The sequence below is a fragment of the Mustela nivalis genome, assembly GCF_964662115.1.
Source record: "Mustela nivalis genome assembly, chromosome: 4".
Classification (NCBI taxonomy): Eukaryota; Metazoa; Chordata; class Mammalia; order Carnivora; family Mustelidae; genus Mustela; species Mustela nivalis.
In genome coordinates this window covers 89787618-89815000 of record NC_139023.1, presented here as the reverse complement: position 1 = coordinate 89815000, position 27383 = coordinate 89787618, and the positions used below count along the sequence as shown (strand labels likewise).

General features: G+C 39.8%; 1 protein-coding gene across 4 annotated transcripts in view; it reads left to right on the top strand.

The window, feature by feature from the left end:
* The window catches only part of SYNPO2 (synaptopodin 2), a 182318-nt gene that overhangs the window by 116626 nt on the left and 38309 nt on the right, over nt 1-27383 (top strand). The gene's annotated exons all lie outside the window — the stretch shown is intronic.

Genomic DNA, 27383 nt, shown 5'->3' with positions numbered 1-27383 from the left:
CATTGGGCTCTCTGCTCAGCAGGAAGCCTGCTTCCCTTCCTCTCTCTCTGCCTGCCTTTCTGCCTACTTGTGATCTCTGTCTGTCAAATAAATAAATAAAATATTTTTTTAAAAATGAGAAACACATAAATCATAGCACCATGGGATACCTGGGCGGTTAAGCGTCTCCCTTCAGCTCAGGTCATGATTCCACGGTCCCGGGATCGAGCCCCATATGAGATTCCCTGCTCAGCAGGGAGCCTGCTTCTCCCTCCGCCTCTGCCCATCCACCTGTCTGTGTGCGCGCTCTCTCTCTCTGATGAATAAATAAAATTAGAAAAAAAATCATAGCACCACACTGCATATGACAGGCCATCAGGAAACATTTGATCCCATGCTCCATAACCACAGAATATGCAGTGTGATGGGTGCTCGGGGCAGGAACCCATGGGTACTTGAGAAACAGAGAGGAACCTCCACCTAGGAAATGACATTTTTGTTTGATCCTGAAGAGTAAGTCAGTCCTGTGTCTAGTCATTTACTCAGCACATCTTATTCTTTTTTTTTTTTTTTAATTAAAGATGGGAATTGGGGCGCCTGGGTGGCTCAGTCCTTAAGCATCTGCCTTCAGTTTAGGTCATGATCCCAGGGTCCTGGGATGGAGCCCTGCATCACATCGGGCTCCCTGCTCAGCAGGAAACCTGCTTCCCCACTCCCACTCCTGCTGCTTGTGTTCCCTCTCCTGATGTGTCTCCCTCTGTCAAAGAAATAAATAAAACCTTTTAAAATTAATAAGGATGAGAACTGCCTGACCTCTTCATCATCAGTGCCACTTGAGTGTTCTTCTAGAGAAATTTTCATCAAACTCGAGCCTTCTGTCAAAGCTCGGAGATCCTTAAGACTGAAGTGATCAGACTTTAGGAGACTGACAAGAAATGGAAAAGAAAGGGGTTGGAGAGGGAGAGAAAGAGAGAGATACGTCTTTGCCACTGACATTTTGCATTGACCGGATGGTGCTTGGGCAGAACCACATGTGAAGCTCATGTACCTTTAACATCTGCATTTATTGGGGAAAGGGCTGGCATGATATCTGGCCCGTTATCAACCAAGAACCAAAGGAAGAGAAGGACCAAATCATGAAAGAAGCGAAGGGAAGAACATTCTAAGCAGAAATAACGTGTTTATTTGCTCTGAAGCAGGGAAGGGCAGGACTGAGCAAGTGAAAGAAAAGAATTAAAAGGGGGGGGGGAGGATAGTACGTAATAAAGTTCAACAATGAAAGATTCAGGGGAGTTCACATGTGAAAAAGAGAGTCACTGAAGAATCTGGCATGTTCTAAGAATCTGGAGAACTTCATCGCGGCTGCAGTTGAGGCTGGAGGAAGGAGGGGAGGGAGGGGGAAGGGGGGCAGGAGATGGAGTGAGGAAGGCAGATGGGGTGATCGTGCAAGATCTCTCTTGTGTGATGTGAATATGTCTAGATCTAGTTCTGTTCATAATCAAGACTGCACAGATTTGTACAAGGGAGTGTGGATGTAGGACTTGATTGTGGAGAATGGATCTATTTATTTATTTTTTAAAAATTTTGTTTATTTATTTGTCAGAGAGAGACAGCACAAGCACAGGGAGAAGCAGGCAGAGGAGAAGCAGGCTCCCAGCTGAGCAAAGAGCCCGGGCAGGACTTGATCCCAGGACCCCGGAATCATGACCTGTGTCAAAGGCAGTCTCTTAACCAACTGAGTCACCCAGGTGTCCCTGGAGAATGAATTCAAAATGAAAAGATTTTAAAGGTGGCCATCAAATGGCAGGCTGCCAAAACAGTCCGGGGAAGGGCTGAAGTAAGGCATTGGTGGGGAGGACCAGATTCAAGAGATGATCTGCAGTAGAAGCAACAGGATATGATAAGATGTGGAGTTGAGGACATGGAAGAGTTGGGGTAACAGTGAGGCTTCCAGCTTGGGAGGCACACTTTCCATTAGCCAGTGTCACATTTTCCAGCTTCTGGAAAACTCCCTTGCATGTTCATTAGAGTGAAAAGGGCAAAAAATACCTTACTATTACTACAAAATCGTCTTCACCTCACAGACCCTCCGAAAGGGCATCAGGGACCTCCAAGGGTCCTTGAACCATACTTTGAGACTTGCTGTTCTAGGCAGTTATCTGGGACCCCCCTACCCCAACCCTCACCTCTCTTTATGAACTGCTCACCTTCAGCAACCTCATAAATGCATGTGACCTGCAGTTATTTTCTTTCTGGCTTGCTCTGGCCTTTAGGTTTGGAACTCCTATACTGGAGCAGCAGCCCTGGCCTAAACTTCCAAGCCTGTCGTGAAGCCCTCCCATAGATGGTGCTTCTTAACTGTCTTCCAAGTTTTGGATCCTTACTCCTCTGCATGGCTTCAACTTGTCTTGCTGCTCAGACATCTTCTGTTGTTGAGAAGGATGTTTCATTCCGACCAGAGATAGGTTCACCTTCTTAAGAAGACCACTGAAAGCAGAGGAGAGCTGAGAGTTAGCGGGAAGCCCGCATTAATCCTTGAATAGGAAAGCAACATGAGAGAAATATTTATTAATCTATTTGACACTGATTTACAAAATTCATTAAAGAAGGAAGAGACTAAAAGCAGAAAGCCAGATGTGTAGTGTGTGTGTGTGTGTGTGTGTGTGTGTGCGCGCTTCTTTAAAGGAAAAAGCCTTTACCATGTGGAACTGAAACAGCAAAGCTGATAGTATGTGGGATTGGCCATTGTAGAGAAATCCAGTTTTAGAGAATTGACATTTATTTGGAAACCTTTGCCTTCGGACAAATTTACCTTGTTTTATCACCCTTTCTTGATTTAGTTTGGTTTAAAATTCAGAGGAAAAAAACCTATTCCATCGGATCAAATTGTCAAGTGCAGCTTGTTAACATGTCTGCATGAATTTCAAAGGTCTTCTAATAATTCAACACTCAATTCGTGGGTCCATCCTCTTACCAAATGCTTCTGTATGAGCCAACAACCTCCCTCCCTTCTCCATTTTGCTCTACCAGCATGATTCTCTTAGCATACAAAATTCTTAGCCTACAGACTCCCATGACATAGGTTTTCCCTTGCATAACCTACAGCTTAGTAAGGTGTTTCTAGAAGTCTGTTTGAGAACCTGTTTAACTACTCCTGGGTCTTTTCTCCCTCCCCACACTTTTCTTCTCAATATATATAACATGATTTTTGCTTTTGATATATTATTTTGAATCTTCCAGATTGTAGAAGAGTCTCAAGTGAATGTTTGTTTATATTCAGATGGGTTGAAAATGTATTCTATTAACAGATTTAATCCCTGGAGTTCCAATAATGGAAGCATAGAGTGATTTAATGCTACTCCTAGTCTTAGAACCCATCATGTTGGGCTAAAGCCTAACTGGATGATCTATATAGTCTCTTGCACTGTCCTTGAACTAATTAGTAATCCCTTTATTCTTGTTGAACATTTGGTTGAACATTCTAGGAGGCCTCTGGCTCAGTCATTGCCACTATATTAGGCAACATTCTGGGGAGTAGTCTTATTTCTACTGATAATCTGCTCTCTTTCTCTGGAGCAAGGCCTTCTCAAACTACTGGGCCTGGCTGGTGATGCTTGAACTGCCCAGGGGATGAGGCAGACAGCAAAAAATACACCAATTTTAGCAGAAAACTCTGACATCAGTGACAGCTGGAGCACCGAAAAATCTATAAACACATTTGTTACTCATCTGCTGTCCCTGTTGGGCAAGCCAGGTATGTGGCCCACTTGAACATCTTGCAGAGGAGAGGTTTCCTAGGCAGGCTTCCTGACGGAATCTGAGATGAGAAGAATCAAATGAGCTCGGCATTCCCAGCATTAAGTGGGTGATTAGCTTAGCCTTGATTTGAAAGAGGAGACCTACCACCTAAATGGAATTAAAGTGTTGAGGGCAGGAATGACAATTGGACTGGATGGCTCAATGGAATTCTTGTTAATTCAACCTATGGACTGGGGGCTTAGAAGAGTTTGAGTGGTAGCTGGCTGCTGAGGTCTTCTTGAAGGCTGTTTAAGAGGTTCTGCACCTAGCATTCCCTCATCTAGAAAAAGGCAGAGTATTTTATGAAAGGCAAAGCTAATCACAATGCAAATTTAGATCACATGACCATAAGCTTGGCAGGAAATGGTATGTAATTAACATTAACATGTTGGAAGTCTAAAGTTACAAATGCCAGGGATCGCAGAGCAAGATGTCCTCTGTTTATGGTTTTTGGTTATTTATTTTATTTAATTTGTCTTTTGTTTTCGTATCCAAATGCCTGCCCATACAAGAATGAGATTATCTGTGGGGGAAATGTGATAACCCTAGACGTTGTGATTAAATTTTCTTGGATTTTAACCAAATAACCATAGATCTCTGTTTGATAAATATTTTTATTTGCTTTTTTAATCACTAGTTAATAAAAGTGCACACAAACAAATGTGTTCTCATGATGTATTCAGTCTGTTCAGTCTGTTCTTGCAGACTCCTCGAAGGTAAGGACAAGGTTTTACTTCCAGCACAATTCTCCACAGTGTCCAAGGGCCGTGAACGCTCAGAGCTGCTGTCTCAGGGTCTAAATGCCCATCATTATTTTAGCTTTTATGCAGAATGACCCCCGCCTATAGCTCTCATCTGTGAAGTTCTTTAAATAAATATCTTTGTAATGAGCCAAAGCCATTTCTTCAGAAGACAAAACTCAGACCAGTTAGTGTCTTAGGTATTTGAAGAGAAATATATAGCCCAATTTGGAGTTCTATATTGAGTTCCAAGCCCAGCAATAATCACAGCAGCTACTGTTCACTATTTGTTGTGTACCTACTACTCTGATGAACATTTTATATACATCCCGTGGGACAGTCAGTCATTCCTCTCAACAACCATGGTTATGACAGGCATCTTATTCCCATTTTATAGATGAGAAAACTAAAGTTCAGTGATTAACCTGCTCAAAGTCACACAATTAGTAAGTGAAGGAGGAGTTATTTGGACGTAGGTTTGTGTGATTCCAGAGGCCCTGCTTTTGAGGGGCAGTACAATGTGTGGTTGGAAGCTTTGCCTCTAAGGCCGGACTGGGTTTCAGTCTTCGCTCTGCCATGAGACCTGGGCCAAAGGACTGATTTTCTTCTCATTTGTTAACATGGGGGTTAGTAGTAAAAGCCATCTTGTAGTGTTTTGAGGATTAAATGTGTTCATATACAAACAACAAAACAGACCTTGACACGTAGAAGCATTATATAGTATATGCTGTTCACATCTAGTGTGTGCATTATTGTACCCCCCAGTCATGGCGGCCCCACACGCCTCAAATTCAGCATGTCCCAAACACATTCATTCTCTTATTTCCCCTAGACTCGTTTCCCTGGTTTGGCTGAGCAACTGTCATCTGCAGGTTTCCTAAGCTAGAAAACTTTATATTCAACTAGTATATCGTTATTGATATAAATCAGTTCCTAATTTCTGTCAAATTCATCTTGTAAATCCTTTATAAACATATCCCATCCTTCCCAGTTCTGCATGAGTCACTGCCTCATCATTTATTGTCTGGACCTTTGCTATCCAATATGGTAGCCACCAGCCATGTGTGGCTATTTAACACTTGCATTGTGGCTAATTTGAATTGTGATGCATTGTAAGTATAAAATACACAAGAGTGTATTCAGTGACTGAATAAAATAAAACTAAACTAAGCTAAAATAAAATAAAACAACCTGCTCTCAAAAGGAGGGTTGCGCTTCTGTAGGATAAAAATAACACAAGGCATAAACTGTGCCTTGTGTGTGTATGAGAGAGAGGTCGATGAATATCTATTTGTGGGAAGAGAAGTCGACTAATTTTGACTGAAATTTGGAAGAAGGTATGATGAGGTAGGACAAACTTTACTGACTGACTGAGGAAAGGTCTTTCAGAGGTGGCCTTTTATAAATTTAAGATAGTCTAGGGCCTGACTCTCGGTTATGCAGCTTCTATAGCAATCTTGTCATTGTTCAGACAGTAACCCAATCTGGGGATCCTAACTCTTGCTACTGAAGACAGAGAAGACTAAGGTTAAGATAGAATTTTGATTCCTTTCTTTAGAGAGAGGGAAAAAACATAATAACAAGAAGACCGAATACTTGCATCTTCTGGCCAGGGCCTGTCTTCCCTTAGAAACCAAATTATTATGTAAATCCGGAATTTGTGAGTGTGGAATCAGAACAGAGTATGTAAGCTGAAGGCTTCAATGGCAGGTGCCTGCCCTGCTCCCCACCATGGTTGGAAAACCCCTGATACTGGGCACGTCAGGCCCTTGGTCTGGAGACCTTCTCTTCGGGGCAGTACTTTTACAGGCACTGCTTTGTCTCCTACTCTTTTCTGATTTCTAATTGTGGACAACTCATTCAGAAAGACACATTCTCTTTTTTTTTTTTTTTTTTGAAGACTTTATTTATTTATTTAACAGGCAGTGATCACAAGTAGGCAGAGAGGCAGGCAGAGAGAGAGGAGGAAGAAGGCTCCCTGCTGAGCAGAGAGCCCGATGTGGGGCTCGATCCCAGAAACCCGGGATCATGACCCGAGCCGAAGGCAGAGGCTTTAACCCACTGAGCCACCCAGGTGCCCCGACACATTCTTTCTTTTGATATAGTAATACCTTCCATTAGGCTGCTTTGCACAGTGCTCAGTCCATTTATCTAAAGTTAATTTGAAAATTCTGTTCTCATTCATTACTGTTGACCTCAGAGTTAACTCTCACATACAACCCCCTTTTTTTATTTCCAAGATGTTAGATGTCCTTGATTCCTGCCACAGTGCATTTGCTGGGGATGGGGGAGGAGGAAGGCACTGAGGAAGAAGAGGAAAGAGGCTTCCTGGAGGAGATGTGAAGATTCAGGGCAGCGTGGGGTGGGGCATTGGCATGGAGTTCGGAAAGCCCAGAGTTCTGCATTGGGAAGTCATCTAGGACTTGGTTAATAATTGTTCTTGCTTGCTTATCACATTTTTATGAAAGTATGTATCCGTTAATTGAGGAAAATGACAAGGCCCTAAACTTGGCCCTGAATGTACATACTCACCTCACTGGCTTGGTCATATTTTAAACTTTGCGACCTTTGTGCTCTTCAAAAGTATGAATGTGGTAGGTTGCTGACAGATGAAGCATTCACTATTTGTGCTGTAATGACTCTAAGTGGCAAAGCACATTTTAAAGGCAAAACATGTCCTTTTTGGTGAACCAAAAAAAGATAATTACTTTATCTTGTATACTTAGATATCACCCTATATATTTGGCAAATGAGAAAACCATTCATGAAAAGACTTTTAGAAATTGTAATTCTTGCTTCTTAGCATCCAGAGGACTTTAGTAAACAAAGTTTAAACAAAAAAAAAACAAGCTTATATATCTATTAATTGCTATCCTGTTTTGAATGTCTTGATGTGTTAGTGTCTGGTTCAGAATTTACATAGGAAAGAACTTTGGAGTAAGAGTCAGGGATCCTTGAGGTCTGCATTAGTCCTAGCTGTGTCATTGCTTATGCAACCTTGAACAGGGTTCTTAACCTCTCTGGTCTTAGTGGCTCTCTGTGTAAAAAGCAGAGGACAGGTTGTGTTCATTTCTTCAATCTCTCACAACTCTACAACTCTGGGAATTTGTGAAGTATTATTCCAGTGGATCAAAGCCTGAGATTTTAAACTTTTTCTTTCCTCCCTCCCTCCTTCCTTCTTTCCTCCCTTTCTGTCTTATAACAGAGAATGAGGAGGACATATTCTAGTTGAAATAATGGGTTCCTGAAATACCCAACGCTCACTGCAAGTGTGATCTTAGGCAAGCAACTTCACATCTCAGAGACTTAGTTTCTTCTTCTGCAAAGTGAACTTAATAACTCCTTGCCTCTCAGGGCTGTCGTGAGGATTAGAGATCGTGTGTACATAGCAAATGGTTTAGCTGTGGTTCTTGCTATTACTAATTGACTGTGTCAAATGATAAGGAGATTAAAATGAGGTTCCTGTTTTCATGAAGATACAATTTAGGAGTGCAGATATCATGTTTTCTAATAATTAAAATATAAGTTATAAAGTGCCACAGGAGAAACTCAAAGTGATTTTCAATGAGTTCATACACTGCAAATATTTCTCTCTGGAGGGCAGATGGGGATAATGAAAGGAAGAGCTTCAGGGAGAACAGCCATTTAATATGGAATCTGAAGGGGAAATCATATTTCAAGACAGGATGAACATTCTGGGAAATACAGGATGGATTCCAAACACAGAGAATTTTCTTTTAATCTACTACTCTCTTCAAGGTTTGCACTGTTGCCTGACATTTATAAAAGGTTTTCAAGTAGAGATGTTAAATACCAACATGTTCTGGCCCAAGAAGTTGTATTTTCTCTGGAGGATCTGGCAAAGGAAAAGTGAAAGAGCTTTGGAAATGGCTCCTTAAACAGAAAGGAATTTCAAAATATGGGTCTATTTGGGGAAAAAGCAAGACTCTTTTTAATAAGCAAATGGAAATGAACTAGCTGCAGGTCACAGGAGAGCTGCCAGTTATCACTCCATCAATCTTTCCTCCCAGGTAGCAATGTTTGGTGACTTAATGAGGTGATAAGGAGCAAGAAACTGACACATGCAGAGCCGGAGTCAGAAGAAGGGGATATCAGAGAAGGTCATTCCCATTTGAATGTTTCTTTGCTTTTAATGTTAAAGAACTTGCTAATAGGTGAGAACCCCAGTGTTAGTGTTAATACTGAGTTTTCTCCCTCCTTTGCCATGTTCAAGGAGAGGAAGACTTCTTGATGACTGCCATCTAAATAGGAGACTGCAGAAGACACACATACATAGAAATACACACACACACACACACACACACACACACTCACACACACACGTAATGCAACACCCAGGGATCACCACCCTGGATTAATAAAATAGCACAAGCTCATAGTTGTTCACATTACACAAGGTTCCCTTCTCGGCACTGTGGTGTGGTGCTGAAATGCTCTTTAAAAATTTGTGCTGCTGCCTTCATACCATGGCCATATTTTGGAGCCTATGACTTCATCATGGTCTGAGTTGCCAGGGCTGGATTCCAGGAGAAAGGGGAAGGGAGGTAGACAGGAGGGACAGGAAGCAAAATAGGCAGGTTGAACAAATTAAACATTTAATTCCACTTTTTAGAATTCAGTTTTATCATTTGCACAGAAGGTCTGTGTATTGTGCTTTCTTCTTCCTTCTACCCCTCCCTCCCTCGTTTTTTTTTTTTAACCTTTGAATGTTTTCCTTATTTTCAAATTACACACTTATTTGTATCCTCACTCCTTTCCTCCCTTCTTCTCTTCCTCCCTCCCTCCCTCCATCCTTCCTTCTTTCCCTTGTAAGTGTTACCCATTGGCTTACCAAAACAGAAGCTGAAGCTGTAGTTCTGCCATGCCTCCCTACTCCAACCCCAAGCTCACATAATTCCCCTTGGCCCCTACTCCACCCTTCCAGTATAATTATATCATATTTTGTCTGGATCAATATGCAATGCTTAGATTATAAAGCTACGCTCTATACTGTGATTACTTTTTCCTTTCTTACGCAAATGTTTCTCTCCTTAGAATTAACAGCTGTCTTTCCTTTTTAGTGTTCTGTTTGTCCCCAAACTCTTCATCAATGCACCCCCAAACTCTGTCCATCTGTCTAAATAATTCTTCTCATATTTTAAGTCATATCAGGAACTCTATCAATATCATCTGTTTGGGACGCTAGAGTCTCCTGACCTGCTCTAATTTGGACTGGTAACTCCCTTTGCAAGGTGCATGTCTGTTTCCTGGAATCTTTCTTGTATTCATCCTGGAGATTCCTCTTTTCCTCTATCTTGAGCTGATCCCTACTTCCTAGATCCCGCATCTCCTTTTTTTCTTGGTTTTCCTCATTTTTATGTCATTATTTTAAGAAAATATTCCTCATTTTAAGAAAGGGTGATGAGAGCTAAGTTTTCTGAGACCTCGACTATTGATGGCATCTTTATTCTGTCCTTACACTTAATTGATAATTTCTCTGGGAATAGCATTTTAGCCTGGAAAAACCTTTTCAGAATTCTGACGATATTAGTCTGTGCTTCAGTGTTGCTGTTGAGAAGTCCAAAGCAATTCTAAAACAAAACAAAACAAAACAAAACAAAAACAAGAAAACACCTAAAGCAATTCTGATTCTTGATCCCTTCTGTATGTTAACTTTTCCTTATGGAAACTTAAAAGATCTTTTTGTGAAATTTATGATGATGTGCTTTGGTTCATATATATTTTATTCTAGCATATGGGCCCTTCAATTTTAGGATGTTTTCTTGAATTACTTATTTGATGATTTATTTCTTTTGTCTTCTCACCTGAAATTTCTGTTATTCAGACATTGGACCATTTGTATCCATCCTTGAATTTTTTAAACTTTTCCCTTCTATTCTCATCTCTTTATCTCGATATTTAAACCTGTAGTTTCTAGGAGATTCTAGAGTATTTCCTCAACATCCTCTTCTAAACTCTGTTGAGCTATTCATTTCTGCTGAGATATTTTTAACCTCTGAGAGTCTTTCTCATTCTTTTCTATGTCCTTCTGCTTCATGAATTTCATGTCACTCTGAAGGTATTAGTGACAATGTCTTTTGGTGTTTTCCTCTCCCAGCAGTTTTTATGTTTGCTTTTTGCTTATTTTGGCCTTTTTTTAACAGAAGGGTTTTTTTTTGTTTGTTTGTTTCTTTGTTTTGTTGTTTTGTTTGTTTGTTTATTTTGGATTATAAGTTTCTAAACTTATAAAGGAAGTTTTCCTTTAGATTAGTAGATAGATTTCCTTGGCTATCTGCTTACTGTAGAATGATCACACTGAGACATTTCTTGGTGAAGTCCTAACATCTCTATTTTTATTAATTAGCTAATCAGAATCTTTCAGTCTCCTTCCAGAAGGGTATGAAGTCCAGCTGCCAGAGTTCTGGGAGCCCAGACTTGGGGGAGGGGGGGTTGTCTCGGTATCCAGTAATTACTCTTTCACTTAAGACCTTCTTTTAAATATGGCGCATCCACCTTCAACTGTGCCTGGTGTCCTATAGGGATAACAGAGGACATTTGCTTGGTTGAGTGGGATTAGGAAATGGTATTGGGGGTTCTAATGTCTTCTTAATCTTCCTGTTTTCATCCCTACCATCATCCTTACATCAAGAGGGAGCTATTCCCACAAATTCCTGAGTCTTGAGGGAGTTCTACAGAGCACATTGTGTTGCTTTTTGGTTTTTTTCCCTTTCCTCACATGGGGATTTTGTAGGAACAGCTAAAAATTACCTTTGTTTTTTATAACAGAGGAAAGTTTTAAAATGGCAAATAAGTATCTACTTTGGGGAAACAATATGGGCAAATAGCATTATTGGGAACCTCTAAACAATTGTTTTGAAATAGCATTAACACCAAGCTTGGAACGTTCAGCAACCATGACTATTATATTCTGCAAAGAGAATAGATAGTTTGATAGTAAAAAGGAAATGTATTGGCCCACAGTATGTCCATGGAGAGAAGCTAGGGTATCCTCCGAACTTTAGGCAGAGGCCCTGGGGTGCCAGAAAGGCAAAGATGTCACCTTCCCTGGCAAGAAGAAGCTGTGAGTGAGGGAAAGGGGAAGCAACAACCTATCCAGGCCACACTCACCTTGACACCATAAGCAATAAACAATACAAAACTTCTTAAAGATAAGCCTGAACCTGGCGGTGTGAAAGTTGATGTCCTAACCATTGTCCTTTTTACACTTTATAATATATGAAGACAAAAGGAGATTTTGATGAAGAACTTATTCAAGATGGAATCAGAGTGTTCATCCATCCAAAGGAGACACAACTAACACTCTTAGGAACAGAAGGTCTTTTACTAGAATACAAATCATCTAGTAAGTTTATTTTAATAAATCAAACATAAAAGAAAATTAATGCAGGAGCATCAAACTATATTTCTTCTAATTGCACTCTTTCCCATTTTGATACGGATTTCAAATTTTTTAACACTAATTTTGGGGAACAGACAGAACATCTGGTTTATACACTTAAAGGCCAACAACATCATCTCATACTTTTGCCTTTGTTTCAAGGAATATTAACATGTCAAATGTAAATGTGCTAATAAAAGAATCTGTGAGATATAGAACCAGGCACAAGAAACCATTCTTTACACACTTGAAAATGACAAGCAAATTGAGTCTGTCAACTGTAATTATATGAAACATTTGTAAGACACCATTATTAGAGAGAGAGAACAGGGAAGGGGTTGGGGAGGGATGAACAAATAAATGAAACAACGTTACATATTTGTTGGTGGATTACAACACTTCGTATAGGGTTAGGTGCCCCTCTCACTATGGGTCCTTGTAATTATCTGTGGTTATCACGGCATGTCAGAAAACTGGCCTTTTAAGAGGGAGATCCAGTTGCCAAGTTCTTCCTTGAAGACAAGTCTAGACACATGTGTCCACATGCTGGACACATTCAGTAGTTGGTAGATGAATGTTTGCCCTCAGGAGTGAGGTGAAATGAGCTGTGGAAACTTGCAAGCACATTGGTCTAATTTTCACTGGCTTTTTATTTCTGTGTAAAGCAAACTCTGAATGAAAGAAATCATGTCTTAGCAAATATAAATGAGATTAAACAGTGATGGAGATTATGTTGTTGTATTGTGAATGATGGGTACCAACCCATTCATTTGAAAAAAATTTGAAAAGATTTGATGTTTTCTTTGAAATCCAAATTGTTTCATAGGAAGAGGAGAAAACTCAGTACTTCATAAAATTTCTTTTATAATTTGTAAATTAGGAAAGTCTTTGTCTCAAAAAACTTGTACAGTTTATTTTTTTCCTTTAAATTATAATTCATATAGGCTGTTACACAGTTTGCTTGAGTTATCTCAAATGTTTATATACTGAACTTTAATTCATTAAATTACTTTAATATATTTATCTGCCACCTGACTATTCCATTTCCTCCAAATATTATGCACAACTAATGTAATTAATGTGGAGACAGTTTTTCCTATAAAACAAGCACTTGGTAATTCCATTTCTTCGCTTCAGATTTATGTCTTAATAGAGAGGAAATTGAAATTTCCTCATATTTAGTTTTAAATGAAAATCAAGAACACATGGAAACCCATCGTCTTTAGCATGTTAGATTTTGTGACCAGCTAGAGAATAAACATCATAGTTAGGGTAAGGCAAAATTTGAACTTGTTGTGTCATATTTGCATTATACATTTAGCTCAAATATTGTCAGATGGTACTTGGAGTTTTTGTATGGCTGGAGGCTACATAAGACATTTTTGAAGAACTAGTTATTTGTCTGCATGAACTTCTTATGGATAAAATTTAGCTAATGATGCTTCCATGTAAGCAGTCTTTAGCAGCACCCTGGCTCACATTATATTTACTACTTCTAACGCAGACAGTGTTGCTTTGGAACATCTTTGTTTTCAGAATAGTAAAAGTTGTATCCTTAAAAGAATATGCCAAAAAATCTCATAATCATGATCACAAACTCATCTTCCAGTCTCCTTAAAAGTATCATTATTTGAAGCTTAATAGAGTTTTTTCTTAAGATTTTATTAATTTCTTTGAGAGTGAGCAAGAGAGCAAGAGAGCGAGCACGAGCGGGGGAGGAGCAGAGGGAGAGGGAGAAGCAGACTCCCCACTGAGCAGGGAGCTTGATGCAGGACTCAATCCCAGGACCCCAAGATTATGACCCGAGCTGAAGGCAGACACTTAACCAACTGAGCCACACAGGCACCCCAAAGCTTAATAAAGTTAATGAGATGGTCCTCAAAAGAAAGTTCCTCAGTACAGATCTGCCTATTTGTCTCTCTCTCTCACACACACACACAACACGAAATGTTGCCTCCTCCCCACGTATTTCCTTACAGCATTTTATAGAAAATAACACCTGCTTCAGGGGCCCCTGTGAAGCCTGTTAAAAATGCAGATACACACATCCCAGACTCTGAGATTTGGTTTCCATGGAGGATAGGGAGGGAATAAAAACTGGGTTTCTGCATTTTCAAAGTCCTACCCAGAGATCTGATGTTCACCAAAGCTTACAAACACAAGTCTAGCAAGCCATCACTGGTTGATGAGCCTTCAGTACAGCATGTCACCAACCCTAACATGTATATGAATCATAGATGATCTTGTTAGATGCAATTGATCCATCTGGGTTGGGAGCTGCAATTCAGTGGTTCTAACAAGTTCTGGGATGATCCCATAGCTACTGGCCTGAGAACCTCACTTTGAGGTTCGCAAAGATGGGACTTTTATAGCCCTTTTGTAGGCAAGCTAACAGGCATTTGCTTTGAAATACTCCAGGAGATATTATAGTATTGATTGGAGGCCAAATTGTGTTGTGAAAGGATAGTCCCTACAACAGTACTCCCTGAGTACTTGCTGTGTCCTAGGTGTTATGTCTGGGCATCTCAGATCTCCCTTGCCCCTCCTTATAAGGCTGACCATTATTTGTCCTTCAGGAAACCTTGCCTCCTCCAAGAATCCTTTGTCAGTACTGTCCTGGGTGTGCTCTCATTACATACTCTGTTGACTTGAATGATAGCAGTTATGTGGGGCTACAGTTACCTACTAATTTATTTATCTTAGAATATAAAGGTTTAAAAAAAAAAAAAGATGTATATATTTATTTTAGAGACGGAGAGAGAGTGTCCAGAGAGGGACCAAGGGAGAGAATCTTCAGGCAGACTCCTGGCTGAGCACAGAGCCCAAGCAGGGCTTGATCCCACAACCCCTGAAACCAAGTATCAAGACGATCAACCGACTGAGCCACCCAGGCCCGGAAGGAATAAAAAGCAATTGCGGTCAGTATTCTTTACTGACTTCAGAACCCAGAACACTGTCAGTCCCAGAAAAGACAATCAGTAAATATGTAGCATAATTACCTACTTAACTAATTAATCAATGGAGGTAACAAAAACAAAGCTCCGACTCCATTTTTCTTAAATAAACTCAAGAAAGACCTCTGGCTAGGTGAAGAGAGAGTTATCTGAGGGCTCTTGCTTGTCCCAGCTGGCTCTGGCCCAAGACTTTTTGGCAAGATGGCGACATTCACCTAGCTCTCCTCAATCAGAAATAAATAGGAGAAGAATTAGTCAATCACAGCGGGGCCATGACTGGCTCTCAAATGCATGAACAGAACACTTACGTGGACACACAGAGCATGTGGCATGACCCCGATTTCCCTTCTTGAAGTAGGGGATTTGGAAAACACTCCCCAGCGCCGGCGCGCTCCCCCGGACTGCCAAGGCAGACGGAGCACATCTGAGCAGCGGAGGCACCTGCCGCATTGCCTCAGCTCTGGCACCTCAGGCTGCCTCTGCTCATGTGCTTTTCTCCATAAATTGCAGCTGAGCCCATACTTAGGAAAGGTTTAGGTTTTACTGATTGCCTTGTGACTTTACCTCTTCTGGGGCCAGAGAGATGATGGCGAAATGGAGTGATTGGCAGGAGCAGCTGCAGAGTTGTTTTATGGAGTCTAGATGCGACCATTTCCTCTGTGGGGGGAAGCTCCGTCCTCGCTGATGTGCTGTATTCGATAGGACCGCTTCATTTCCCCCCCCAGGACACCCGGAATTCCCTATTTCTCACTGGAGACCTTTGTTGTAATGTCATACCTGAAAGAGACTAGAAAGTACAAAGTACATAATAGGTTTGGGAGTGACTGTTGGCCCTAGTACTGAGGGAAATGAGACAGATATCGGAGTAAAATTTAGCTTCCTTATATTGTCATTTATTAGGCACACTTGCTGTGTGCAAGACATGCTTGGGGTTGTAAACATACAAGGATCTTTGTATTACGATCACAGTGCTCAATGAATTTCATCTAGCTGCTAGTTTGGGAACTGGATGAGGGTTATTTCCAATGCAGTTCTAGCACTGCATTGGTTATTTCCAATGCAGTGAAGCCCTTCTTCTTCCCTCTGTCTCTCCTCCCACAGACAGTAGACTTTGAATCTCTAGAACTGGGCCAAACAATGAGCTTCTTCATTTCCCTAGGTCAACAGAGTTGCCTTTAGTCAAAATTCATGGTTGGTTTCAGGTGTGCTCTCTCGGTGCAGGGTTTTCAAAAGGCATCCTTTCCTGGTTTCTGTCCGCCTTTTCCTCCCTTGGCTGTTTGCCCTTGCATTGCCTTTGATAGAATTTCCTCCTCTCCAGCTCAGAGACCCAGGATGCCGAAGATGGATATCACATATGTCTGTCCCTTTAGATCAGTAGCTATCAAAGTGTAGTCTGCAGTCCTCTGGGGGGGCTCTGAGATGCTTTCAGGGGAGCCCTGAGTTCAAATTGACTTTCATAATTACACCAAGATTGTTGCTTGTCTTTTTCACTGAGTTGACACTTGCACCAATGAGGCAAAAAGCAAAGGTGGGTGAAGCCACTTACAGCTTAGCATTCAGGGCCGTGACTCTGACCTGTACTAGGAGTCATTGTATTCCTCACTGTCACCAGGAGACGTAAGAAATAAGATTCTGTTTCATATAAGGATATTCTTGATAAGGCAGTAAAAGCTTGCATTTATTTTTAAAAAAATATTGTATGTATTTATTTATTTAGAGTGTGAGTGCGGGGAGGGAAAGCAGGTGAGAGAGAATCCCAAGCAGACCCCGTGCTGAGCCCTGACATGGGGCTCAATCTCAAGACCCGAGATCATGACCTGAGCCAAAATGAAGAGTTGGACACTTGATCGACTGAGCTACCCCAGTGCCCCAAAGCTTGCATTTTATTGTCTTGAGCACACATCTTTTTAATATTCTATGTGACAAAATGAAAACACATATAAAGTGCTGTGAATACTGAAGAACAATGTTTGTCCTGTGGAAGCACTTGGACAGTCCTTTCAGTTGCAAGCTTTATTAGCCATTTTTCTTCTGAACACCATTTGTACTTTAAAGAATAACTCACAGACCCACTGGGGTTAGTCAGACTGGGTATTCAGTAGGTACCTTCTAAAAAAGGAGCAAAATGAACCTGTAACTTCAAGGAAAACACTGCCAATATTTGAACTTTCAAGGGAAAATTTCCCTTGAAATTTTGCTTTCAAGGGAAAACTTTTCAAGGGAAAATTAAGTTTCATCTGCCACTGTGAATTTGACAGCTTCTCAATACTTAAAGACCTCTCTGATAAGAACATTGATTCTATTAAGGAGGGTGATTTTGCATATTTGTATAATGAAGTGTTGGAAGATCTGCATAACTCAGTGAAACCGTATTTTCCAAATGACAATGTGTGGTTAACAGTGAGTAAAAAGTCCATTCAAAATGCAAAATACAGCAATGGATTTTAATGTAACCAAGTATGGAAAGTTCATTGCTATGATTTTAAATTTCACATTGCAACTTTAGAAACTACAAGTTGTTGAGTTTAATGTAGTATCAAAGAAAAATACCCCAAATTATCAAAAAGCTATAAAAATACTCTTCCTTTTTCAAACTACATACGTACATACGTATACATACATGTATCTGTGTGAGGCTAGATCTTCATACACTTCAGTCAACACAACGTAATGTGACTGAACGAAGAAGCACATACGAGACTTCAGCTGTCTTCTGTTAAGCTCAGATACTAAAGAGATTTACAGAAATGGTAAACATTGTCATATTCTCACTGAATTATCTGAGTGTTAAAAAGCATGGATTTTTTCATAAAAACATATTGCTTATGTTAACAGACCAGTTATTATATGTTATAATTAATTAATGAACACAATGTGTTAAGTGTCTCACTTTTTATTTCTAACATGGTAAATATCAACAGAACCCCCAAAGTTTGCTATCATTTATTAGATTGCAAATGGGTCTTAAGACCAAAAGGTTTGAGAATTGTTGCTCTAGGTCACACACTCTTAAATACTAATGCCAGGCTAAATGAAATTCCAGTTAAACCAAAGCTCTGAAGGTGATCATTTAACCCAGGCTCTTCAAACAAAGGCACAATCCTTGATTAACTTACCCCTGGCTTCTGAATTAGCTAGCTTTTCCTTTTTGCAGCCAGATGGCTCAGCGTGTCGTGTGGCTGGGGTGGTGGCAAGTATTCCAATTATGTGAAGACAGTATTAGCATTGTCTTTTACCCCACTTTCCTACTGAAGTGAATGTTCAGTGCAATCAGTGACGCTCTTGGATTACTATGCAAAATATTTATAAATTTGTACGGTTCACAGTTCTTTAATTAAAACCTCCTCAACAATTTTACACGATTCTCTCCAAAAGGAGAAGCACCATGATATCTTATATGTATGTATGCATGTATGTGTAATGTGTGTAGGTGTGTACTGCAGTTCAACAATGCATAGAATTAGTGATCTGGAGGGGATTCTTTTGTTGTCCTGAAAGGAAATCGAGTACCTGAGACCCTAAATGCCTTGTGGAATGATTTGGTTGCTTAATTAAGGTACGATCTCCTGTTTGCTACTAGAGCAAAATAATAGAATTTATACATTTTTAAAAAATCTGCACCCTTGTCACGAGGAGGACATTTTTCATGTAATGTCTGCCTTCTTTATCTGTAGTTTTATGTATGTGTAACCTGAAGAAAAAACTGCTATATTTTAGTCAAATATAGTAAAACTGCAGAGGGCTGTAGAGCTGTGGAGAAACAGGGCATTCCCAAAAGATACATTTTCTGGATATTGGAGACATACTCAGTGTCTAAAACTAAACCATTTCAGTAAAAACACCAATACAAGAAAAGTAGTTAGGACCTCAGATTATGAACTCTAATCCGGTACCTAATGAGGTGATGCCTCAGATCCAGTTAAGCCTTTAAATAGTAGATCTTTTATTTTAGCTATTTGGGATGGTACTCTCTGAAAGGTATATTTTTCTGCATCTCATCAATCTAGTAAAGGTGACTTGAACATTTTAAATAACTTGAGAGCACTATAATTAATGTCCACTCTTTTACTCAAATACAATATTGTCCCATTGAACATATGAGAGTTTTTACACCTTCTTTAAATGATCCTGTATCTGGAGTCTTTTTTTTTTTTTTTTTAAAGATTTTGATGGGTTTTTTTGGCTTTTACCTTCTTGCTTTGACATTGTATTAACTATAGCATCTACCTCTATGCAGGAAACGTGTTTGTCTCTCTACTTCTAATTTTCTGTAAACCAAATGAAAAACCTTATTAGAAATGTATAAACTTGATGGGGTGCCTGGGTGGCTCAGTGGGTAAAGCCTCTGCTTTTAGCTCAGGTTATGATCTCAGGGTCCTGGGATTGAGGCCCGCATCGGGCTCTCTGTTCTACAGGGAGCCTGCTTCCCTCTCGCTCTGCCTGCCTCTCTGCCTACTTGTGATCTCTGTCAGTCAAATAAATAAATAAAATCTTAAAAAAAAAATAAAAAAGAAAAGAAATGTATAAACTTGAACAAATAGAGAAAGGGCCCCAGACACTTACAGTGATGCACAGAAGTCTTAGTGAGCTTTATTTATTACTGTATTTTGACCACTTAAAAGACTGTTGAGCTTACTTATAGGTTGTTTTTTTTTTAAGATTTTATTTATTTATTTTAGAAAGAGAGAGAGTATGTATGTGCATGGTGGCGGGGAGGGCAGAGGGAGAATCAGACTCCCCATTGAGCAAGGAGGCTGATGTGGGACTCTGTCCCAGGAACCTGGGATCATGACCTGAGCCGAAGGCAGACCCTTAACAGACCAAGCCACCCATGGGTCCCTTATAGGTTCTTTAGATGACACTAAATTCATATTAGGTGAGGTATTAAAGCATAATAATTATTTAGCTAATAGTCATGTGTACAGTTAAAAAAAAATCCTAAAAATAAACAGATATATGAAAGTAGTGAGTTCTAGTTCTGTTGCCTTTTCTGAGTAAGTTTGCTTCTACTGATTACATATTTATCTAGTCTTAGATTTCACATAGGCTTTTAATGAATTCTTTAAAAAGCGTTTTTAAAAATATTCTATATAGGGGCACCTGGGTGGCTCAGTGGTTTAAGCCGTTGCCTTCGGCTCAGGTCATGATCTCAGGGTCCTGGGATTGAGTCCCGCATCGGGCTCTCTGCTTGGCAGGGAGCCTGCTTCCCTCTCACTCTCTCTGACTACTTGTGATCTCTCTCTGTCAAATAAATAAATAAAATCTTAAAAAAAATTCTGTATAAATGCTTATAGAAGGCATGATCCTTATGGGTCAAAAGTCTTCTTGCAGTTTTTCACATTGAATCCAACAAACAAGTAGACAGGGACATGTTCGCATAGGCTCTGGTCCATCAGTATTATCCTGAAAGAGTTAGATTGTTTACATTCTTCGGAAGAAAAGAAGAGCAGAGAATACCATTCCATATTTGTACTTGTTGGTTTTCTAGCATCATGGTGGCTGCTCAGTAAGAGCTCACAGCGGTTAAATTGCAGCCTCGCATTGGTATGCAGATTCTGAAGTATGCAGCCCATGGATTAGGGCCCTCATTGCTGTCAAAGATAGTTATTTACTCTGGGAATCTTTCCAAGGTTGCTACCAGGAATGCTTTTTACTTTTATGGATACTTGGTCCCTAAGGGTAAAGACAGTCATCCAAAAGGAAAACTTCCTGCCCAGTGTCTGTACATATATTAGTGACCTGAGCAGTGAAGTTCATAGCCTTCAAACCAAAACTCAACATGAAAATGGGTTATTGAGCTTGAGTTGAGGTACTGAGGATAGAATAACTGAAAAATTCTAGTGTCTGTTTGCATTTGCACTCGTGGTGTGATGTGAATATAGTTTAAGATTTATTGTCACTATTTAGACAAACACTCTGTAAAGTGAGTGCCTTATTCAATTCTTTATGCACTTGAAGAAAAGTCTCATTTCCTTTCAGGAATCAAGTACTGTCCTTTCAGAACATTTGCCTGAGATAACTGTGCATGTTGATAATCATCTCCCTTTTTTCCTTAAAAATTCTTCACAGACTTCTTATTTCTCTTGCGTTGATTTCCTAGTATGTACTCTATAATTGCTTTTCTGAACTGCCTTCTTTGTCCTCAAGTTTTCGTCTCCTTGGCCTGCCCTTCCTCCTTTATTCTTAGCAGATGGTGGCCTCATACCATTTATCTGGTATATGTTTCTGCATCATTTCTTCTGTCTTGAATATTGGAGGCTGTATCCATTTTTTTTTTCTTATCTGTATTTGGCTAGCCACCCCTCTTCTCTCTCTCTTTTTTAAAGATTTTATTTATTTATTTGACACACAGAGAGAGATCACAAGTGGGCAGAGAGACGTGGGGGAAGCAGGCTCCCTGCTAAGCAGAGAGCCCGATGTGGGCCTTGATCCCAGGACACTGAGATCATGACCTGAGCCAAAGGCAGAGGCTCAATCCACTGAGCCACCCAGGCACCCACCCCTCCTCTCTTAACCTTCTGTGTCTGCCCTTAATTCTAAAATTCTGCATGGGAAACCTCTCCAGTTGTTTTAGTCAGAAATCAATAAGTACTTGAAGAATTGTTGAAAGATCTGGAAAGGCAGGCTTGAAGAAGGGCCTCCAGGAATGACTTCAAACAACTTGGCACATCTGGCTACCCAAGGGACTGGCAACATTTGCCACAATATAGAAGCAGCGGAGTCCAGGTCCTGGCTCTGGGTCTGGGGTCACACACCTCAGTCATGATCTGGGATGAGAAGCTGCCAGCAAATATGTTGTATCCAGAGTAAAATCGTCTCTCAGATCTGCACCAGCAAAATGGGTGTCTCATAGTCTTAACGTACCTCTCCACCATACTCAATCCTCAATACAAGTTTTCTTGCAGCTGCACCCACTGGGTTAGAACTCCATCACACCCTGAGCCCTGGCTGCAGGAGAGTCTGGGATATGCTGTTACCTTCTCAGCCTCTGTGACATTCGAGGCAGACACAAATGAGCTTGGGACACAAGTTGAGCAGTCCATCCAGTATTGCCACGGTCTTCTCCACGGTACTCAGTTATTAGTTACAGTTCGTATTTATTTACCACATTCTAGGGATTTTTGCGAGTCTTTTCTTTTCCCCTCCATTTTACTGTTTCAATTTTTGCACTAAGTTCCAGGATGCCTTTTGCTTCCCACGATAAAGATTTTCCTGGGGTTCTTACTGCTGTTATTCCATTGTATTCTGCTCCTTGTTTTCTTTTGCCTTGTCATCCTGAAAATATATTGCTATTTGCTATTGATTTCCAGAAATACGGTACCACCTAAACATGAATTCCTGACATCTCGTGACCTCATCTTTGGTGCTAGGCAACTCACCACCAAAGATGGAGGTTTGGAGTTCAGAATGTGGAGAGCAAATCCTTTTAAAAGTTGGATTAGCTCCTTAATTTCTAAAGCTTAATCTATGATCATCTCCGCCCTTGCTGCGCCTCCCAGTGACCATTCTGACCATTTCTCTGGTCAGCTGAGGAATACACACCTGCCTAGGGCTGTAGTGTGACAGGGGTGAGGGAATGTTTATTGAGTCTCATCTCAGAGATACAAGGAGGGTTTTGTTGAAGGCCTGAAGGGGGAGAACTGAGGAGAGAGTGGAGCTTCAGCAAGAGCTGCTAGATCATAGACTACTTTCCAATTTCCATCAAAATGTTTTAATTTCTGAAATTTTACTTGTCTGAGACCATCTCCCTCATCCTCTTTTAGTTTTCTCCAGGTCCCTGAGACTCCATGTTACGGATTGAGAATAGCCCACATGTGATAGGTTAGACTTATGCTAATTTCCTCTTTCTTTCTAATATATTGTAATAAATGGAGTAGTGGAATCTAAGGAAGAGATTGTCTTGGTTCTGCCACTTACTGTGACGTGTTCCAACAGGACTTGTCAATGAGTTACACATGAAAAGGCAATCCCTGAGACAAGATTTAGTTTCACCGACAGCAAGCTGACATAACTGATACGCTATTTACACAAGACAGAATAGTTTAACTACAAAGTTCTGTGTGAATTCAAATCTGATACCCGCTTTCTAGTCAGTTCTGGAAGACTTGGAAACGAAGTGATAATAAAAGAATAGAAAAAGAAACTTTTTGCATTGTTCCAGGGAATTATTAATTCCTAAAACCAAATTAGCATTATTGAAACTTCTCAGATTTATTCTATGAAATGAAAATAATGTTGAATTTCCCAGAGAAGCTCTAACTTTCCATGTTCACTTGGTTGTAATAAAATAAATCTCTCTTCCTATGGATCAAGAAAGCTTTTTTCTGCTTTTCTTGCAGAAAGCAAAAAAATACAGTCTTTGGTAAATATTTACATTACCAGTATCTCTTAGTTCTGTGGTCTGATTAGACTGATTAGACTGCTAATAGGGCATATAGTGTTTTATGGATAGAAACTTCCTATCTGTCTAATGTATTAGATGTGGAATGAAATGTCTAAGGGAATGTTCTCTAGAAAAAGGCCATGCATTACACGCGCATATATGTATGTTGTGTCAAATCACAGTTTGCAAAAGATAATTATACTTGTTCGAATTTTTAACATATTGGGTTATAATATCGAGTATTTTCCAATCTTTAAAGAATATCTTAAATATAAATATTAAAAGAAAAGAAGACAAAACAAAGTCAAATAAAGCAAAATCTGTCTTTCCCGAGTTATGGACTGACTTGGTAAGTTCTTATTTCTTCCCTGACTTTCTTTACAGCCTCTGCTAATTGTTGCTACACTCCACTCTCTCTTTAAGATACATGGTAGGGGTGCCTGGGTGGACAGTTGGTTAAGCGTCCATATCTTGGTTTTGGCTCAGGTCTCATCTCGGGGTTGTGGGGTCAAGCCCGGTGTGGGGCTCCATGCTTAGCTTGGAGTCAGCTTGGGTTTCTCTGCCCCTCTCCCTCTGCCCCTTTCCCCTCTCAAATGAATTTTTTTAAAAAAAGATTCATGGTAGAGAATTCAGACTATTAACTACAGAGTTAATGTGTGTAATGGTTAAAAACACACACTCTCAAGTCAGATTCCCTGGGTTGAAATTCTGATTCTTGCTGTGTAAATTAGGCAAAGTACCTAATTTTCTGAGTCACTGTCTTCTTATCTATAAAATGGAAGTAAGGTAGTCCATCTGAACATTCACAAATGGAAGTGTACATATTCTTATTGAAGTTCTATGGGAATAAATGGTATAAGCATGTAGAGGGCTTAGCATAGTAAGTGCTCAGTGAAGATAAGCTACTAGTTTTTAAATATTTGTATTGTTATTTCTACCAGGAAACAATAAATAGGATTGTCTTCTTCCGCCTTTCAGTTATAAAATGTGTACTTACTGAGGAAAAGACATATACAACATTTATCTTTAGATTATGATGAATTGATGCCAAATATAGGCATAAAAACTGAAAATAAATCCGGATGTTTTAAAACATCTCATAGACAAAGCACCACCATTTAATAGCTTTTCTTTTTACTTGGCATGTTCATTTCGTGTGTGTGTGTGTGCACATGTATGGGAAACCCACTCATTTTTATCCATTTGCCCCTTCTCGTGCACATGTAGGAGCTGTATGTGGGTAATGGAACTTAGTACATATTATTTCTAATATTTTTTAACCATCTAGAGAAATAAAATTCATTAGCTCTATTTTACACTTGAGAAAACTAAAACTCAAAGATGTAATATGACTTACCTAAGTTCAGTCAGCTAGTAATCATTGGAGCCACACAATTGAAACCTCTCTTTCTTCCGAGTTGCCATTCTCTCCCACTGTGTATTTTATGAATTGAGGGCTAATGGCCTAAGAGGAAGACTGGTTGATAAATTCACTGAGGGGCACCTGGGTGGCTCAGTGGGTTAAAGCCTCTGCCTTCCACTTAGGTCATGATCCCAGAGTCCTGGGATCGAGCCCCACATCCTGCTTTCTGCCTAGCGGGGAGCCTGCCTCCCCCTCCCCCTCTGCCTGCCTCTCTCTCTCTCTGTGTCAAATAAATAAATAAAAATCTTTTTAAAAAAATTTACTGAGATTTAGCATTGTCAATGCTAGTGATCTGCATATCTAGACTTATTACTGACAGTAGTATTTCATTTTCACAAATAAGAATGTTTTCAGGAATTGGAATTTTTACTCACATACGTAGTAATACACAAATATATACATTTTAAAATACCTGATTACGTGTAATGTAAAGTGAGGACCTTTTGTACGCTAATAAATGAACCATATTGGTAAAGTTGGTGATTGCAAAGGATATGTCTGAGCATAAGGGACACTGTCATACCATCCTGTTTGTTTTGGTCGTCCTATTAGAAATGGAGGAAGAGTAGTCCTTCAGAAAAACCTTTGTGGCAGGAACAATATCACCACATTTAACATGGTTCTTGAGGAAATTATTTCCTGCTGTTCAGGAATTGCAATTCTGCCGCAATTGATTCTGAACGTTCGCTTCAGAATGTGTGCTCTGAGGAGATGCTAACTACTCCTCTCATGATGCTTTTGCTTATTCGGATACCATTAAAAGTTCCACTTGACTTGTGTTGCTTCCCATCAAGCGACACATGTTTACATGAGAGACAGGTCTGTTAAATTGAAGTTTATTTCTCATCCAAGGATCAATTTTTCATCTTATTCCACAAACCCATGAAGCTGTTTAAAATTCACACAATGTACTGCCGATAAAAGGGAATCCCCCTCGCCCCACCGCTGAGATTGGGCCTTGAGCGCTACAGGGTATAATGACACAGCTGTCATAAAACCTCTTTGGTCCTTCAAAGGATAAATTTCCTGTCTGTGTTCTAGTACATCTGACTCAATTGAATGAATGGGTTTATGCTTTAAATAATGCTTTATCATCCACCTCATCTTACCTTATAAAAAAGTAAATAAATAAATTTAAGTCACTGAAATGTGACTTAACTCTAACCGTAGCTTAAATGTTCATTGTTGCATATAATTTTATTCTGACTTATTAACAACTCTCTTGTGATTCTTTATCTTAATTATATGCAAGACAAAATGAAACAAATATATTTGGCAGGTAAATAGATATTTTTCAAAATTGGGTGCATATTCTCTTTCTCATTACTTTTATTGCTTCTTATAGCCATGCAAATATTTTGCAATGAACTAGTATGTTCTTCCAAAACAAATAAAAATGAAATAGTTTTGTCAGAAAATGGGAAACCACTGTAAATTATAATTTCTGACAGTCAAAGGACAGACCTTCCCAGAGCAAAATTAACTGAATCACTTTAAATTTCCCTAGTGTCATCATTTTGGCACTTAAAGATATCTTCTACTTTCAAGAGTGCCACTTAACCTGTAAATGCACCTGGAAATAGAAACTTTAACTTGTATTAGCCAACTTGTCGATTATTGAGTAGTGGGCCACTGTTGGAGGTAAGTTGACATACATTTCATGCCCAGTCAGAAATGAGTCTGGCTATGAAAACATTCTTCAGGAAGTATTGCTGACCAGGCTTTGATCTCTCTGAACTCAGAATCTTGATTTTAATAGTCAGAAAGGGATCATCTTGGTGGAAAATATCTAGAATAGGATCTTAAAGTATGTTAAGTTTCAGATTGTATGACATGTTACATGGTTCATGGGGAACTATTAGACTCACACCATAAAATGACATCTAAACACATTAGTATCACTTAGGGTCCCAGCAGGAAATTGGTGGCATGCTCAAAGGAGTAATTAAAGATGCTAGAATGTAGGGACTAAAGACAGGTTTAGGTGAACCAACAAATGATAATGAAGTACCTGGAGATAGAAAGTGGGAAGCTATTATTACCGTTAGTCCTGAAGAGGCAAGAAGATGGTATGTGTTACTGGAATATAACAAGACTGAAGGCAAGAGAGAGGGGCAGACGGACAGGAGCTGTTACTCTCGAGATGGAGGAACGGAACCGTTGCCCAGCACATTCAGTCAGGAGAACATCTGTCTACCTGATGTCTTATTCTTCTTGCTCTTTGATCTCTTCTTGGGCCTTCCTGTTGACCAAATCCAGTCAGGAATAGTGCACAGGGAGGTCCTCCAATGCAGTCTCTAGGAGCCAGTCCCCCACTGTCACAATGCAGCACCGAGGAGGGAGGAGAATGAACCTGGAAGGGCACAGGGAGAATAATCAGCATAACATTTTGCCATATTCCGAATTATATGGGATATAAACCTCCAAGTGTTCCTCACTAAAGAGCTGGTGAGGACTCTCTGCCATTATTCTACTCCTCTGAATTTCTCTTTTCCAGGTTCTGAAAGTTCTCTGTTGGGTTTTTATTCAGTTTTTGTTCCATGTCATTCTGGGCAAGAATATGAGGCAATGGTTATAGCAGGGATGTTTTTGTTATTTGCAAAATCATCCCTTTTTTCCTTTCCTTTTTGCCTAACATTGCTTTGTACCAAGACTTGAATAGTTGATTTCAATACAGGATTTTTCTCTTTGACATAATTCTTAGTAT